Genomic DNA, 17155 nt, shown 5'->3' with positions numbered 1-17155 from the left:
TATTTGAATCAAACAGTTTAAGGCTTTGAAAATATTTACTAAAGGCTAGATACTAAGAAAAACTAAAGACGCAGTCAGTTAGGAGTAAGCAAGACAACTGTAGAACACTTGGGAAAAATAGAATGAGCACCTGGAATTGCTTTGCAAATGTTTTTAAGTCCCTATTTCACTTTAAAGAAATTGAAACCAGAAATCATAAATAATAATTTAGGGGTGTGATTTAATCAGAAGAGACAGTTGGACCCATAATTAAAGAAAAGTTATTGGTTCTATATCAAAAGACTGGAGAAGGAATATATGTATTTTTGAAACCAAAATGAAATATTTAAAGTATCTTTTACTGCTTTAACCTTTTTCTGCTGGCCAACCAATGGTCCTGATTGAGTCAGTCAAGAGGCTTCTATTGGTGTAATTTTTTTTTTTTTTTTTTTTTGAGACAGAGTTTCACTCTTTTGCCCAGTCTGGAGTGAAGTGGCACAATCTCGGCTCACTGCAACCTCCGCCCACCATGTTCAAGCGATTCTACTGCCTCAGCCTCCCAAGTAGCTGGGATTATAGGCACCCACTGCCATGCCTGGCTAATTTTTGTATTTTTAGTAGAGACGGGGTTTTGTCATGTTGGCCAAGCTGGTCTCGAACTCCTGACCTCAGGTGATGGTCTCCCAAAGTGCTAGGATTACAGGTGTGAGCCACGGTGCCTGGCCTATTGTGTAATTTTTGTAAATAAAAATGACAGCATAATATATCAAACAACAGATAACACCTTGCCGTGTCAGTACCTACATCTCTGCCATTTATTTTTAATAGCTGCATAGAATATTCTTACATCAGTATATCATAATTTAATCCTGTATTTTTAATCCTGTATTAATGTACTCTTGAGGGTGTTTTTTCCACTTATTTTTCCTATTAAACCGACTACTGAAATAAAAACCGTTGGAGACCCAAGAAAAATTTTACTTGTGTGTGTGTATATATGTATTTATAAATCTTTAACTGTATACACGTATGTATGTATACACACACGTGTATAAATGTACATATTAGACACTCAGTTGGATATGGTTCTAGAAGTGGAATTGCAAAATAAAAACATATTTATAACTTGCTTACCAAGAAGGCCTTAGAGTAATGGTTTCATTTATAAGAGGTCTTTTTATGTTAGGTATGTTAATCTCTTGTTTGTTGTAGAATTTGAAAATATTGTTTGTTCTTTGCTTTTTAATTTTTTAAAAACAGTTGTTTGCCATGTGCAGATTTTAAATTTACATGTAGTCCTCTCCTTTAGTCTTTCTCTGACAGCTTCTGGATTTCCTGTCATTTTTGAGTGACAGGAAATGTAGATACTGACATGACAAGGTGTTATCTCTTGTTTGATATATTACGCTGTCATTTTTATTTACAAATCTTTAAGATTATACAAATGGCCCTAAATATTTTCTCTCAGTACTTTTATGGTTTTGTTCTTGTTTAAATCTTTAATCTGGTTGGATTTATTTTCATGTATAATGAAATGTGAGGGTTGTTTATAAATGAATGTTCAGTTACTTCAAAACACTTTATTAAACAGTCTACCCCTTTGTAACACATCTGAATATAACATAACATTACATGATACATTTCTATATGTGATATATTTCCATATATACATGTTGGCGTAAACGTAATTTGATTAAAAGTAATGGCAAAAACTGCAATGACTTTTGCACCAAACTATACAGGAAATTTCTGTTTTAGAGCTCATAAATTTTGTCTGTTCTTTCACTACTACTAGACTGCCTGAATTACTAGGTTTTATAAGATGGTTGTTACCATAATGTAGGCAAGATACCTTCTTATTTGGTTTTTCATAGCCCATTTATTCTTTTAGAAGACATTTCAAATCGATTTTCTAAGCACCTTATGTTACTCTGAAAAAACTTTCATTGGAATTTTGATTGGCATGACATTACATGTCTATATTAAAATGAGGAAAAGTGTTGTCTTTAGCATATCTTGTAGTGCAGGTCTACTAGTGATGATTTCTCTCAGCTTTTGTCTAAAATTTTGTCTTCACTTTTTAATAACTTTTTTCTGGATATAAAATTCTAATGTGACAGTTTGTGTTTTGTTTTATTTTACTTTCAAGACTTTAAAGATAACATTCTAGCATGTTTCTGACTTTACTGTTTCTGATGAGATACAGCAATCATTCTTATCTTTATTTTACTGTAAGTAATGTTTCTTTTCCCCCAGACTGGTTTTGAGTTTCTTTTTGTCAGTTTTCAGCAATTTGATTGTGATGTGCTTTTGTGTATTTTGTTGGTTCGTTAAAATTTCTGCATCTGTGCGTTTATAGTTCTCGTCAAATTGGGAAACATTTTGACCATTATTTCTTCAAATCTTTTTTTTGCTTTCTACTTTTCCCTTCCATTTACAGATACATTAGATCATTTGTCATTATCTCAAAGGTCACTGGGACTCTTTTATTCCTTTGTGCTTCCGGCTAGGTAACTTTCATTGTCATCTTTGGAGTTGATATATTCTTCTGTAATGCTTAATCTGCTTCAGAGATTTCATTTTTAAGTTCTAGAAATTCCATGATTTTTAAAATAGAAGATACTTTCTTCCTCACTACACCCCCTCATTCCTTTTTAAATTTATGTAGACATATCTGTTTTATAATCCTTGTCTGTGGCCGGGCTTGGTGGCCCACACCTGTAATCCTAGTACTCTGGGAGGCCGAGGCAGGTGGATCACCTTAGGTCAGGAGTCCGAGACCAGCCCGGCCAACATAGTGAAACCCCAGCTCTAGCCAGGCATGGTGGTGCACACCTGTAGTCTCAGTTACTCGGGAGGCTAAGGCAGGATAGGAGGCAGGTTGCAGTGAGCCGAGATCACACCACTCCACTCCAGCCTGGGCGACTGGAGTGAGACTCCATCTAATAATAATAATAATGAAATCCTTGTCTATTTTAACTTCTCTGTCATTTCTGGATTTATTTCTTTTGACTGGCGTTTTTCCTGTTTTTGGGTCATGTTTATTTTGAAAGGATACTGGACACTGTGACCATTATATTGTTGAACATACAGATTTTGTTGTTTTTCTTTAAAGAATGCCAAGCTTTTTTTTTTTTCCTAACAGGTAGTTAAGTTACTTGAGGTTCAGCTTGTCTCTTTTGGAACTTAATTTTAAACTTTGTTAAGACTAGTTTATTCTTATTAATAAGTAGAAGTCCTGCTGAGGTTTCTATTGAATGTTCCCAGTGTTCCACAAGATCTTTCTTATCTGTCTGGTCAGAACTCAGTGAGACCATCATATTCTGCATTGGTCTCCTCATCTCCTATTGCAATCTAGAAAGTTTTGGCAAAAAAGGATTTCCTTTGTTTTCCTTTTCTCTAGATTCATAGTCCCATACTGCCTGATACCCAATGGTTGAATAAAACAAGTTCATATACTTTTCTAGTTGTTTATAATGGTAAGACAAGTCCAGTGTTGGTTGCTCTGTTACAATTAGAAGCGGAAGTCTCTCTGGCACCTTTTGATTAATTTTGATACTGTTCTTTGGTTTTCTTTAGGTTTTCTGCAGATTGCCTTTACAGTTAATGAGGTTACTATTTTATTTACTTCAGTTGGTGAAACCAAAGTGTTAGGAGTACAACCATAAGGACATACTGGATTTGAAAAAGCCCTAGATTTAATTAATAATTGAATATTTAAGAATCACTTTCATAAGTAACTCCTTTTTCATCTTTGAGTAAGCTGATTTGCTTATCAGTTTAGTCTTGATTTTATAAGTCTTACTTTCAGAAGATGGCAGTTTCTGGTCATATATGAAGATTTGTGGGGAGGACATTCTCTTTGGAGTCTATCCCTTAGGCCTTCTCAGTACCTCTAATAGTATCTTATGTATGGTAAACATACATTGTAAATATTGGTTGCTACATGAAGGAGGAAAGACTGAATTTGGTAAATAAAAACTATCTCAGAGCTAGAAGGTGAGGTATCAGTAGAACCCTTCCCTTCTTTAAAATGCCACTGTAAGCATAGGGTTTACTGTTTTTCACTTCATAGCTATAGTTATGGACCAGCCACTTGGTTTTGTACAAAATCGGTTTAATAATAGCATACATACCTGTTTCTCAGGGTCGTGAGAATGAAATGCAGTATGAGTTTGGGAAATTTTAAGCAGTAAGCAATTGTTAGTTTGTAATATGACATCAGCATCTCAAGAAGGGAGAGATCTCTAGGGATTGGATGGTCTCTCAAGGTTTCAAGACAGAGGGATTTGGTGGGTCTGTAGGATATGGATAAGTAGAGTGAATTGGGAAGAAGGGGCAGTGTTACTCAACAACTAGAAGAGGGGAACACAAAGTCTTAGTGGGACAGCATGGGGATTGGGAAGGGACTGAGGAGAAATGTTGGGAGTCAGATGAACTGGAAAATAATATGGTACAAATCAAGGCATTGGAAAGAATTCTGGGTCAAAAAATTGTAGCCAATATGTAGAAGATATCACAAGAAAACTATATACCAACATGTTATGAGTATAGATGCAAAAATCCTAAGCAAAATACTAGCAAACGAAATCCAGCAATATATAAAAATGATTATATACCACAACCAAGTGGGATTTATTCCAGGAATGCAAGGTTGGTTTTATATATGTAAAAAAATCAATGTAAATACGCCATAATAATGGAATAAAGGACAAAAAACAAGTGATCATCACAGAAGAAACATGTAGAAAAATGTTCACAGCAGCATCATTCCTAATTGCCAAAAAGTGGAAACAACTCAAGCTGATTAACAAAAAGTGGTCTATCCATACAGTGGAATATTATTCACCCATAAAAAGGAATGAGGTATTTATACATGCTACAGCCTGAATGAACCTTGAAAACACTATACTAAATTATACTAAATGAAAGAATCCAGTTACAAAAGGCTATGTCATGTGACTATGTGAAATGTCCAGCATAGGCAAATCTATAAACAGACAGTTGATTAGTAGTTGCAAAGGACTGGGAGAATGGAAAGTGACTGCTAATGGAATATGAAGTATCTTTTGGGGTATTTATGTCCTCAGATAGACGTAATGGTTGTGATGGATGCACAACTCTTAATATACTAAAATCCACTGACCTGTACACATCAAAAAAGTGGATTTTATGGTATACGAGTTACATCTCAAGCTGTGAAAAATCAATTTTACAAAGTATTAAAGGCTTTACATTTTGGATATTAATAGCCAACACTGATTTAGCACTTACTTTGTGTTAAGTACCTGCTAAATACTTTGAATCCATTATTACAACAACCCTACACCAAAGTGCAAAGTGTGGCTAAGAGGGGTTAAATTACCTGCCCAGGGTTACATGCTAGTAAGTTGTAGGGTTGAGAGTCACACACCACTATATTCCATATTACAGTGGTACACTGCCTCTCAGGCTAAGGGACTGTACACCCTCCCATAGGAGGAGGGAGCCATTAAAATTCAGAGTGACATATTAATGGGGGTACTTAGGAAGGATAATTCCTCAGTGCAACATGCTTTGTTGAATGGTCAAAAAAGAAAGGTCACAGACACACTGCAACTCCATTTTTCTTTTTTAATTTTTTTTCCTAAAATTCACTTCAAAATTGCATGTTTAGCCTCTTTAAATTTCATTTGTTACAATATAAGGTTTCCGTTTCACACTGTCTGATATAGGACTTGAAAGTTTTAAACTTAGGTTGTTTCAAGTCAATTCCACAAACATTTATTGAGCACTTATGTGTCTAGCACTGTGCTAGATCTTGGAGAGGCAAAGGTGTTGTTTTGTGTGACTCAGTCTAGCCCAGGCAATAATCTGTGAATATGTAACTATTATAGTGTGGTGTGTTATGGGAGCATGGAAGAAGATGAGAATTCTCTGCATCATTACCTAAAAATGTTATGATTTTCAAGATGCTAAGATCAAGGATAGAACTAAAGTTCTGTCATTTAATATAATTTTCAAAAGTATCTGTATCTAGGAGAAAGGCATTAGTTGAAGATATTTACATTTGAATGAAAAGCTACTTTATTCAAAGATAAAAAATTCTCCATCTTAATTCCACAGTTGTTAATATTCACAACCGGGAAGAAGAACTTAAGACTGTCTTCCTTTTCTCTTACCACTAATCTCTTTGGAAAAAAGGGAATTGTAGTTGTATGGGAACCAAAATACAAAAAGAACTTCGAGGAAAGGAATGCTAGCTGTGAGGACCCTTGTGAGTAATGTGTTGTTTGATATTGGCAGATAACCAACAAATACTGGTATCATTTATTCTCAAAATCATTTCCTATGCCAGATATTAAAGAACCAGTACTTTGTAAAAGCTCAATACATATTTTGCTGGAAGGTAGGATGGGATATTAGGTTTCACTGCTTCCTTTCAATAGCAAATGCAGTTTTGTTTTTTTTTTTTTTTTGTCATTCCTGCAGTTGTAGTTTTAACAGGCATTTAAACACCAGAGCTGCAGATTTTATGTGAATTCAGTGTCTATCCTTAGAAGTCTCTTTAATAGGATGTGAAAAACCTTATAGAGATGGGGAAATAAAAACAACACAGCCCTAAGAACCTAAATCATACCAGATGGGACATGTTGAGAAGGGTAGTGTGTGTCTGATTTCCTAGGGTCCTTAACTCTTGGTAGTTGAGCCAACACTGAACACCACATGCTCAGTGACTGCTAAACATGGAGCTTCAGTGTTCTGGTGAGAGTAGGTAGTAGTCAGGTGGTGCAAAAGCCTGTAAAAGCTGGAGAAAATAATAGGTTTTCTTCAACAGTGATTTCCCATGAATCGTCTTTGTACACTTCAGATTATATTCTTAACCACATTCAGGGCAAGTTAATGTCCATATACAAAACTATGCAGATTGCTTGTCATAAGCAAAGATAATCCCAAGCTGAACAGTAAATGATCAATCTGATTAAGCTAATGATCAACAAAGACCAACCCATACAATTTAACATTACTTTAGGATTTTTACAGCTTTAATGTAGTTCAGCCTGAGTTAATTTCTCTTCATCCTTTACTCTCTTAAAAGAAAATAAAGTACTCCTCAGTGCTTTCCTAAAATGAAAGTTTGACAGAATAGTATATCACAACTCTATACTTTCCCTCTCTGTAAACCAACTAAAGGAAATCATCACTTTTTCAATAAGAAGTTCTGAACACAGTCTTCAAATCATGCTAAAGGAATCAAGATGAAATATGTAAGAGTCGTATCAGAAAACTAGACAATTTAAACATCTATTATACTTGAATGGATTCATTCACAGTACATGTTGTTATTCTCTCCAGACCTCAGATATCCCAGCTGTAGATTAGAGATGATTGTACCTACCTCATGGATTGTGAGGATGAAAGATGATTTGAACGTGTTCCCTGGAAAGTGTGTGTAGGTTATTTAATCTACAATACAACAGTGTTGAGAGAGGGTCACTAGTGAGAGGTGTTTAGATGGATACTAATCTGTTAACCCACATTAATAGATTAATGCCATTATAAAAGGGCTTGCGGTTACACATTCAGTCTTGTGCTCTCTTGCTCTTCCATCTTTCACCATGGGATGACACCACAAGAAGTCCTTCACCTCATGTGTGTATCTCAACCTTGGACTTCCCAGCCTCTGGAACTATAATTTCCTTTCTCTATTAGGTGTCCAGTCTGGGACATTGTAGGTAAACTGAATGGACTAAGAAAAGCTAGTATATCTAGTGTGTTTAGCACAGGATCTAATTCTTAGTAAAGTGTCAGCAAATATTAACTGTCATTGTTTTATATTTATTTTTAAAATGAAGTTTACGGGACAATTAATGCTTGGGGAAGTGTGGTATAATAGATGAGGCACTGGATTTGATCCACCAATCATGGATCAAATCCCAGCTTTCCTGCGGTGTGAGTTTTGGTGAATTATTTAGTCTTTTCTTTCATGTCTTCTTCCATTAATAAGGCCTATGAATCACTCCCTACAGGCTCATTTGAAGATTAAAATAATGTATTTGGAAGTTTCAAGCATACTGCTTGGCATATTGTAAGAACTCAGTAAATATTAGTTGAATCTGAAACTTCCATTTGCATATAATATTTCTATTATTATATGCAGACTTCCATTTGCATATATTTATTATTATATGTAGCAGTAATTACATTCTGCTGTCCTCTGGCAACTTTACTCTCCTTTTGTTTATTTTGTAGCTTTTGTAAATATTTTACAAATAATTTTGGCTACCAATAAGTGTTTTTTTGTGTATGTTTGCTCTTCTATTTCACTTCTTGGAAGACTGCCTGGGTGCTTGCTTGGATAAACTGATGATGAATCCTTTTTCTTTTTTGGTAACATAATGTACTGGATTTAGAATACAGTACAGGAACAGAGGAGCTGATTTTTTGAAAAGATTAACAAGATAGACCACTAGCCAGACTAATAAAGAAGAAAAAAGAGAAGAATCAAAAAGACACAATAAGAAATGATAAAGGGGATATCACCACAGATCCCACAGAAATACAAACTACTATCAGAGAATACTGTAAGACTAAACCAGGAAGAAGTTGACTTCCCAAATAGACCAATAACAAGTTCTGAAATTGAGGCAGTAATTAATAGCCTGCCAACCAAAAAAGCCCAGGACCAGATGGATTCACAGCCGAATTCTACCAGAGGTACAAAGAGGAGCTGGTACCATTCCTTCTGGAACTATTTCAAACAACAGAAAAAGAAGGACTCCTCCCTAACTCATTTTATGAGGCCAGCATCATCCTGATACCAAAACCTGGCAGAGACACAACAAAAAGAAAATTTCAGGCCAATATCCCTGATGAACCATCCAGCAGCACATCAAAAAGCTTATCCACCCCTGTCCCGTGCAACCCCATCCCGCAGCCCCCCAGCCATGAGTTACACACAGTTCAACAAGGGCCTCTTGTATGGGCTGTCAGCCAAGATAAAGAACTGGCTCCTGTCCAAATATGACCCTCAGAAGGAGGCAGAGCTCTGAAGCTGGATCACCGGACCTCTCCATCGACCCCAACTCCCAGAAGAGCCTGAAGGATGGGATTATCTTATACACACATGAACAAGCTGCAGGCAGACTCAGTCCCCAAGGTAAATCACTCCATGCAGAATTGGCACCAACTAGAAAACCTCTCCAACTTCATCAAGGCCATGGTCAACTATGGCATGAACCCTGTGGACCTGTTCAAGGCCAACAGCCTGTTTGAGAGTGGGAACATGAGGCACGTGCAGGTGTCTCTTTTTGCTCTAGCAGGGAAGGCCAAGACTAAGGGGCCGCGGAGCAGGGTGGACATTGGCGTCAAGTACTCAGAGAAGCAGAAGCAGAACTTCAATGATGCCACCATGAAGGCCGGTCAGTGCATCATCAGGCTGCAGCTGGGCACCAACAAATGGGCCAACCAGTCAGCCTGACCGTGTATGGCATAAGGAGGCATCTCTATGACCCCAAGAACCACATTCTGCCCCCCACGGACCCCTCGACCATTAGCCTCCAGATGGATACAAATAAGTGTGCCAGCCAGGTGAGCATGACGGCTCATGAGATGCGATGGCACATCTATGATACCAAGCTGGGAACTGACAAATGATAATTCCACCAAGTCCCTGCAGATGGGCTACACCCAGGGTGCCAACCAGAGTAGCCAGGTCTTTGGCCTGGGCCAGCATATATATGACCCCAAGTACTGCCGGCAAGGCACAGTGGCCAACAGGGCTCCCTTGGGTGCTGGCGACTGCCCTTACTACCAGGAGGAGTCCAGCTACGCTACTGAGGTTGCCAGCACTCTCTCCCCCCATTGTCCCCCTGTCTGGGTTTTTTGGGTTTTTCTATGTTTTCCTCTTTTTTTCTTTCTTAACCTGTTCAGTGCTGCCAGTCAACCAAGGGTCTCTGAGTGGCAAGATGGAATCAGGCAGCAGGGCTTTTTCCCCCCTTGCCTTGGTCCTTCACAGGACTGAGCCACCAGGCTGTGGGGGAAGGGGTCAAGGCCATATCCCAATATGTGTAGGGTGAGGGTCCCTGCTGGCACGTCCAGGCTGTCAGCAGAGCTGTGCTGGGGAGAAGAGACATGGGCTTGGAGGGAACTAGTCCCCGAAGGTTTCCGGTTGCCTCGCCTCTTCCCGCTTTTGTCAGCTGATCAGTTTATGGTTTCTCTACCCACAAAAGTTTCAGGAAGTATTAACAAAAGAAAAATACATTTTTTCCCCCAAGGAATGGGGTGAGGACAGTGGGGAGGGTGCTGGGAAATGAGTCCCCTGGGAAAGGGGGCCTGGTTATGATGCTAAATATTTCAGGATCCCAAGTGGCTGAGTTTCCCTAGGACCCTCAGACCAACAGACCTCAGACCTGCCTCAGGGCCCAGTGGGGAAAGTGAGTTCTGTACAAGGAAGTGGAATGCTGAGTTGTTGGGGCTAATCCCAAATCCCCGCCCCACTGTGGCCTCAGTAGGTTTTATTTTTAGTTGTTGTGGCCCAGGCTGGAGTGCAGTGGCGTCATCTTGGCTCACTGCACCTCCACCTCCTGAGCTCAAGGGATTCTCCTGCCTCAGCCTCCCAAGTAGCTGGGATTACAGGCATACGCCACCATGCTCAGCTACTTTCGTATTTTTAGTAGAGATGAGGTTTCACCATATTGGCCAGGCTGGTCTCGAATTCCTGGCCTCAGGTAATCCACCCGCCTTGGCTTCCCTAAGTGCTGAGACTACAGGCGTGAGCCATTGTGCCCGGCCCCTTAGTACGCCCCAGCTCTTCTCCCCTTCTGGGCCTTGCTCCATCTCCCTTGGCCACATGCCCCACCAAGTACTGCACAGGGACCCCCACCCAGGGGCCCTGCTCCATGAGATAATGTAAAATACGACTGTGGACCAAACACAATAAAACCTCTGTCTGTAAGGAAAAAAAAAAATCTTACCCACCACAATCAAGTCGGCTTCATACCTGGGATGCAAACAGAGCCAAACAGAACCGGTGACAAAAACCACATGATTATCTCAGCAGATACAGAAAAAGCCTTCAATAAAACTGTATACCTCTTCATGCTAAAAACTCTCAATAAACTAGGTATCAATGGAATATATCTCAAAATAATAAGAGCTATTTATGACACACCCACAGCCAATATACTGAATGGGCAGAAACTGGAAGCATTCCCTTTGAAAACCAGCACAAGGATGTGCTCCCTCACCACTCCTATTCAGCGTAGTATTGGAAGTTCTAGCCAGGGCAGTCAGGCGAGAGAAGGAAATAAAGGGTGTTCAGATAGAGAGGAAGTCAAATTGTCTCTGTTTGCAGATGACATGATTGTGTATTTAGAAAACCCCATCATCTCATCCCAAAATCTCCTTAAGCTGATAAACAACTTCAGCAAAGTCGTAGGAAACAAAATCAATCTGCAAAAATCACAAGCATTCCTATACACCAACACTAGACAGCCAACTCATGAGTGAACTCCCATTCACAATGGCTACAAAGAGAATAAAATAGGAGTAAAACTTACAAGGGATGCGAAGGACCTCTTCAAGAACTACAAACCACTGTTCAATGAAATAAGAGAGGACACAATAAATGGAAAAATATTCCATGCTCATGGTTAGGAAGAATCAATATCACAAAAATGGCCATACTGCCCAAAGTAGTTTATAAATTCAGTGCTATCCCTATCAAGCTACCATTGACTTTCTTCACAGAATTAGCACAAACTACTTTAAATTCCATAAGGAACCAAAAAAGACCCCGTATAACCAAGACAATTCTAAGAAAAAAGAACAAAGCTGGAGGCATCATGCTACCTGACTTCAAACTTTTCTGCAAAGTTACAGTAACAAAAACGGCATGGTGCTGGTACCAACAGAGAGACATAGACCAATAGAACAGAATAGAGACCTCAGAAATACCATCACACATCTACAACCATCTGTTCTTTGACAAACCTGACAAAAACAAGAAATGGGGAAAGGATTCCCTATTTAATAAATGGTGTTAGGAAAACTGGCTAGCCATATCCAGAAAACAGTAACTGGACCCGTTCCTTACACCTTATACAAAAATTGACTCAAGATGGATTAAAGTCTTAAACGTAAGATCTAAAACCATACAAATCCTAAAAGAAAACCTAGGCAATACCATTCAGGACACAAGCATGGGCAAACACTGAATGACTAAAAGACCAAAAGCAATGGCAACAAAAGCCAAAATTGACAAATGGGATCTAATTAAACTAAAGAGCTTGTGCACAGCAAAAGAAACTATCATCAGAGTGAACAGGCAACCTATAGAATGTGAGAACATTTTTTGCAATCTATCCATCTGACAAAGGGCTAATATCCAGAATCTACAAGCAATTTAAACAAGTTTACAAGAAGAAAAACCCATCACAAAGTGGGCAGAGGATATGAACAGACACTTCTCAAAAGAAGACATTTATGCAGCCAACAAACATATGAAAAATGCTCACCATCACTAGTCACTAGAGAAATGCAAATTAAAACCACAATGAGATACCATCTCATGCCAGTTAGAATGGCAGTCATTAAAAAGTCAGGAAACAACAGATGCTGGAGAGGATTTGGAGAAATAAGAATGCTTTTACACTGTTGATGGGAGTGTAAATTAGTTCAACCACTGTGGAAGACAGTGGCAATTCCTCAAGGATCTAGAACTAGAAATACCATTTGACCCAGCAATCGCATTACTGGGTATATACCCAAAGGATTATAAGGCATTAAACTATAAAGATACATGCACTCGTATGTTTATTACAGCACTATTCACAATAGCAAAGACTTGGAACCAACCCAGATGCCCATCAGTGATAGACTGGATAAAGAAATGTGGCACATATACACCATGGAATGCCATGCAGCCATAAAAAAGGATGAGTTCCTGTCCTTTGCAGGGACCTGGATGAAGCTGAAGCTGGAAACGATCGTTCTCAGCAAACTAACACAGGAACAGAAAACCAAACACCATATGTTTTCACTCATAAGTGGGAGTTGAACAATGAGAACACATGGACACAGGAAGGGGAACATCACACACTGGAGCCTGTCAGAGGTTGAGGGGCTAGGGGAGGGATAACATTAGGAGAAATACCTAATGTAGATGTGACAGGTTCATGGGTACAGCAAACTACCATGGCACATGTATACCTATGTAAAAAACCTGCACGTTCTGCACATGTATTCTAGAATTTCAAGTATAATTTTAAAAAAGAATACAGTGCTGGAAGAAGATGCCTGGTACCTATTAAGGAACTCACGTATGATTTCTTCTTGTGGCCTAGAGTGGTGGCTACTCCTTCAAACTGAGTTTGTCAGAATGGAATTCTGGTGTAGGGAGAAATTTCTTTGCAGAAAAATGTTACGTAGTTTCGTTTGTTTTTCAGTAGTTGTGTAAAGACCACCTCACCTGCAGTGGTGAGGTTGGAGGTGCTTATTAAAACAGACTTCTGGACTCCACTCAAGATTTTCTTAAGTTAGAATTTTGGAAATAGGTCCAGGAATTCCCATTATTACTAAGTTTACCCAGGGATTCTTACATTCATTGACATTTAAGAATCACTAGTTTACACATAATTTGAATAGTTGGGTCATACTCCAGAAGATGTTTCCAGGCCCATTTGAGAAAAAAACCACAGTTCTGAGTTTGTTAACCTGTGCTAGAATAAAGCAGTTGTGTAAACTGAAAGATACCACTCATATTGTTTACTATGTCTATAGTTGATCAGGAGAGAGATAATTGATGGAATCCACCTTAAGGAAAAAAAATGAATTCACAGTCAGCTTAGCAAAGCAAGGACATGGTCCAGTGTATTCCCTGTAACCATAAATTAACCAAGAAACAAAAAACTGCCAGTATTAGAAGTTTGCAGACATTTCTAAAAGCTCACACATACTATAAAACAATACAGAACTGGCAATATAGTAAACATCTGACTGAAGACGTGTACATATGGGCATGTGAGCAAAGTTCTATTTTGATTCTATTTCTCAGAAAGAAGCTCTGGCTCATACAGTGCAGCTGTAAAGTAAAAAGACATATCTATAAGCCACACTGCTTAAACAAGTAATACCATTGCTACTCTGCTGCCACTTTAATCTATTTGTAGTTACAGTTTCCCCTCACTCCTGTGTTCTTCTTATAGTGGAGCAGCCTTTGAACCCACAGAGCCACTAACAAACTGTCTAGCTGTAAAAGAGAGATGACTTTGAGAATCTTAGAACTGAGATTTCTCTTTCATTCCATAAGCATTTTTATTTTCCCACTGTGTACCAAGCATTGTGTGTATAAAGATGCCCTTAAGTCACTCCATGTTTTACCAATGAAGCCATCGAGGCTCACCTAGCATACAGCAAATAGGGCTGATTGTCGGTAAAATCACCTGAGTTTTTCTCTATTCCTTCTCTTCTTCTGTGCTCCAGTCCTAGTCCCTGATTTTGTAGGTTTAGCACAGCTAAACACCTCCAGTGCCCCCAGGACCATTATGTTCCCCCTGCATAAGGTGTTCAGGGGAGCCTGGGGAATTAGCTGAGGAATTCATAGGAAATTTTATCTTCCATACTTGGCTGATGAGATTTTCTTCTTAAGCAATTTTTGGTGATTTGGCTCTTACCTGCTTAAAGTGATATTCCTTAGGGAAGGCCCATGGTTAATTTCAGTTATAACTTATAAGTGTTGGTTTCTAAACATGGAAAGTAACCACCATTTCCAAGCTAATTGATTCAGTTATTTGTTTACCAGTATGGAAGTAATGAAATGGGTGAATCAACACTCTACGTCAAGAGATTTCCCTAAAATAGCTTGCTTTAAATTAACAACCTCTCTTTTGAGCACTACACTTCTAACTGTAGTGTGGACATCTCTACCTGCGTATCCATCATATACCCAAATCCAAACTTCTTAGGGTAACAGATTGATTCAAGACCTGACCCCTGCCTTTCTCACCACCTTTATTTCCTACACCTGCCCATTGTATACTTGCCTTACTAAACTTTTTGCGAAACCCCAAATGAGACATGCCTTTCACAGTTCTGTGACTTGACACATGCCATTTCTTCTACCTGAAATGAACTTTTTTCCCTTATCTAGCCAGGGAGGCCTTAGCTCAATATTTTTTTTTTCTAACTTCTGTGCATATAAATAAGAACTGATCAACTTTATAGTGACTATGATGCTTTATTCCTTGGATTTGTAATCTCAAATATTGCCTCCTTTTCACTCCAGTCATTGCCTCCTTTTCACTCCAGGGCATTTTATTGGCCACTGATCTATTTTTCACCACCTTTTCCTTGGAAGTTTTTTTAATTCACTTTTTTCGCCTGTTGGACTCTAATTATTTCAAAATATAATAAATTTATTTCTAATGAATTTTACTTTGATTATAACCATTGTATCATGTGTTAAGTCATCAGGTAGACTGAATGTAATTTTCCTGCCAGTAGTCTGCAAAGGACAACAAAGAGATATATGGCATAATTTCTGTAATGAATTACCGTTTTTGCTTAATGTACCTTTATTAACAGCTTTATTGAGGTGTAATTGATATACAGTAGATTTCACATAAAGTTTGATATGTCTTGGCATGTGTATCCATCTACCTGTGAAACCATCAGTAGAGTTCACGGTGAATATGTCCCTCACCCTCACGTTTCCTAGTGCCCCTTTGTAATCTCTCTCTCTCTCCACCCCCACCCCCACATTCCCAGGCTTTCTGGCACTATACATTATTTGCATTTTCTAGAATTTTATATAAATGGCAACATATAGTATATACTCTTTTGGTCATTTTTACTCAGCACAGTTATTGAGATCTATGTTGTTGTATCAGTTCATTCCTTTTTATTGCCAAGTAGTATTCCATTTATGGGTATACAGTTTAAGCATTCTGAATTCAAAAAATCTGAAATCTGGAATGCTCCAAAACCTGAAAGGTTTTGAGCAACAACATCATGCTCAAAGGAAATGCTCATTGAAGCATTTTGAATTTTCGATTTCCAGATCAGGGATGCTCAACTGGTAAGTATAATGCAGGTATTCCAAAATCTGAAAAAATATCCCAAATTCAAAACGCTTCTTGTTCCACACATTTTGATAAGGGATATTCAACCTGTATCAGGTTTAATATCCATTCAGCCATTGATGAACATTTGGATTGCTTTCAGTTTTGGGACTACTACAAATAAAAGCTTCTATGAACATTCATGTGCAAATATTTGTATGGACATGTATGTCCTTTTCTCTTAGGTAAATACCTAGGAATGGAATGGCTGGATTGTGTGATAGGGCAGGAAACTGCCAAACTGTTTTCCATATCGGTTGTACCATCTTACATTCTTCCCAGCAACGTGTAAGACTTTGAATTCCTTCACCTCCTCACCAACGTTTGATGTGGTTAGTCTTTTACATTTCAGCCATTCAAATAGGTATATAGTGTTGTCTCAATGTGGTTTTAATTTCCAATTCTCTACCATTGACTCTCCTTTAATTTGCGTATTTGCCACAGTGTATCTTCTCTGGTGAAGTATCTTTAAATCTGTGCACATTTTGGAGAGGAGGGTTGTTTGTTTTTCGTATTGTTGAAGTATGAACATTGTTTGTATATTCTGGATAAAAGTCCTTTGTGCTTTGCAAATATTTTCTCCCAGTCAGTGTCTCTTAAAGAGAAGTTTTTAATTTTGATGATGTCCAGTTTATTAATATTTTTTTATGGATCAGGCTTTTGGTACTGTGTCTAAGAAATCTTTGCCTAACTAAGATCACAAAGACTGTCTCGTATGCTTTTTTCTAGAAATTTTATAGTTTTATGTTTTACATTTGGGCCTATGATCTCCTTTACTTTTGAGTATGTTAAGAGGTAAGGATCCAAGTGCTAGACAGATGGATAGATAATGACAATAGTTCCTTCACCATTTCTTGAAAAGACTGCCCTGGATCGATTGAACTGCAAGCATAAGTTTTCCATATTTATATGGGTCTTTTTTTTTTTTTTTTTTTTTTTTTTTTTAATGGAGTCTCACTCTGTCAGCCAGGCTGGAGTGCAATGGTGTGATATATATCAATGTATGAGTTCACAGCTCTTATCACTAAGGATTTTTGGGTTTCTTTAGTAAATTTTTTTTTTTTTTTTTTTTTTTT

General features: G+C 38.2%; 1 protein-coding gene and 1 pseudogene across 2 annotated transcripts in view; both read left to right on the top strand.

Annotated features, from left to right (window-relative positions):
• The window catches only part of ALDH1A2 (aldehyde dehydrogenase 1 family, member A2), a 115430-nt gene that overhangs the window by 78777 nt on the left and 19498 nt on the right, over positions 1–17155 (top strand). The window lies entirely within an intron of this gene.
• LOC105541924 lies at positions 8907–9918 on the top strand (annotated as a pseudogene).

This window comes from Mandrillus leucophaeus, unplaced genomic scaffold, assembly GCF_000951045.1.
Source record: "Mandrillus leucophaeus isolate KB7577 unplaced genomic scaffold, Mleu.le_1.0 Scaffold247, whole genome shotgun sequence".
Lineage (NCBI taxonomy): Eukaryota > Metazoa > Chordata > Mammalia > Primates > Cercopithecidae > Mandrillus > Mandrillus leucophaeus.
Note: the sequence above shows the minus strand (reverse complement) of the source record. Positions and strands in the feature narration are given on the sequence as shown.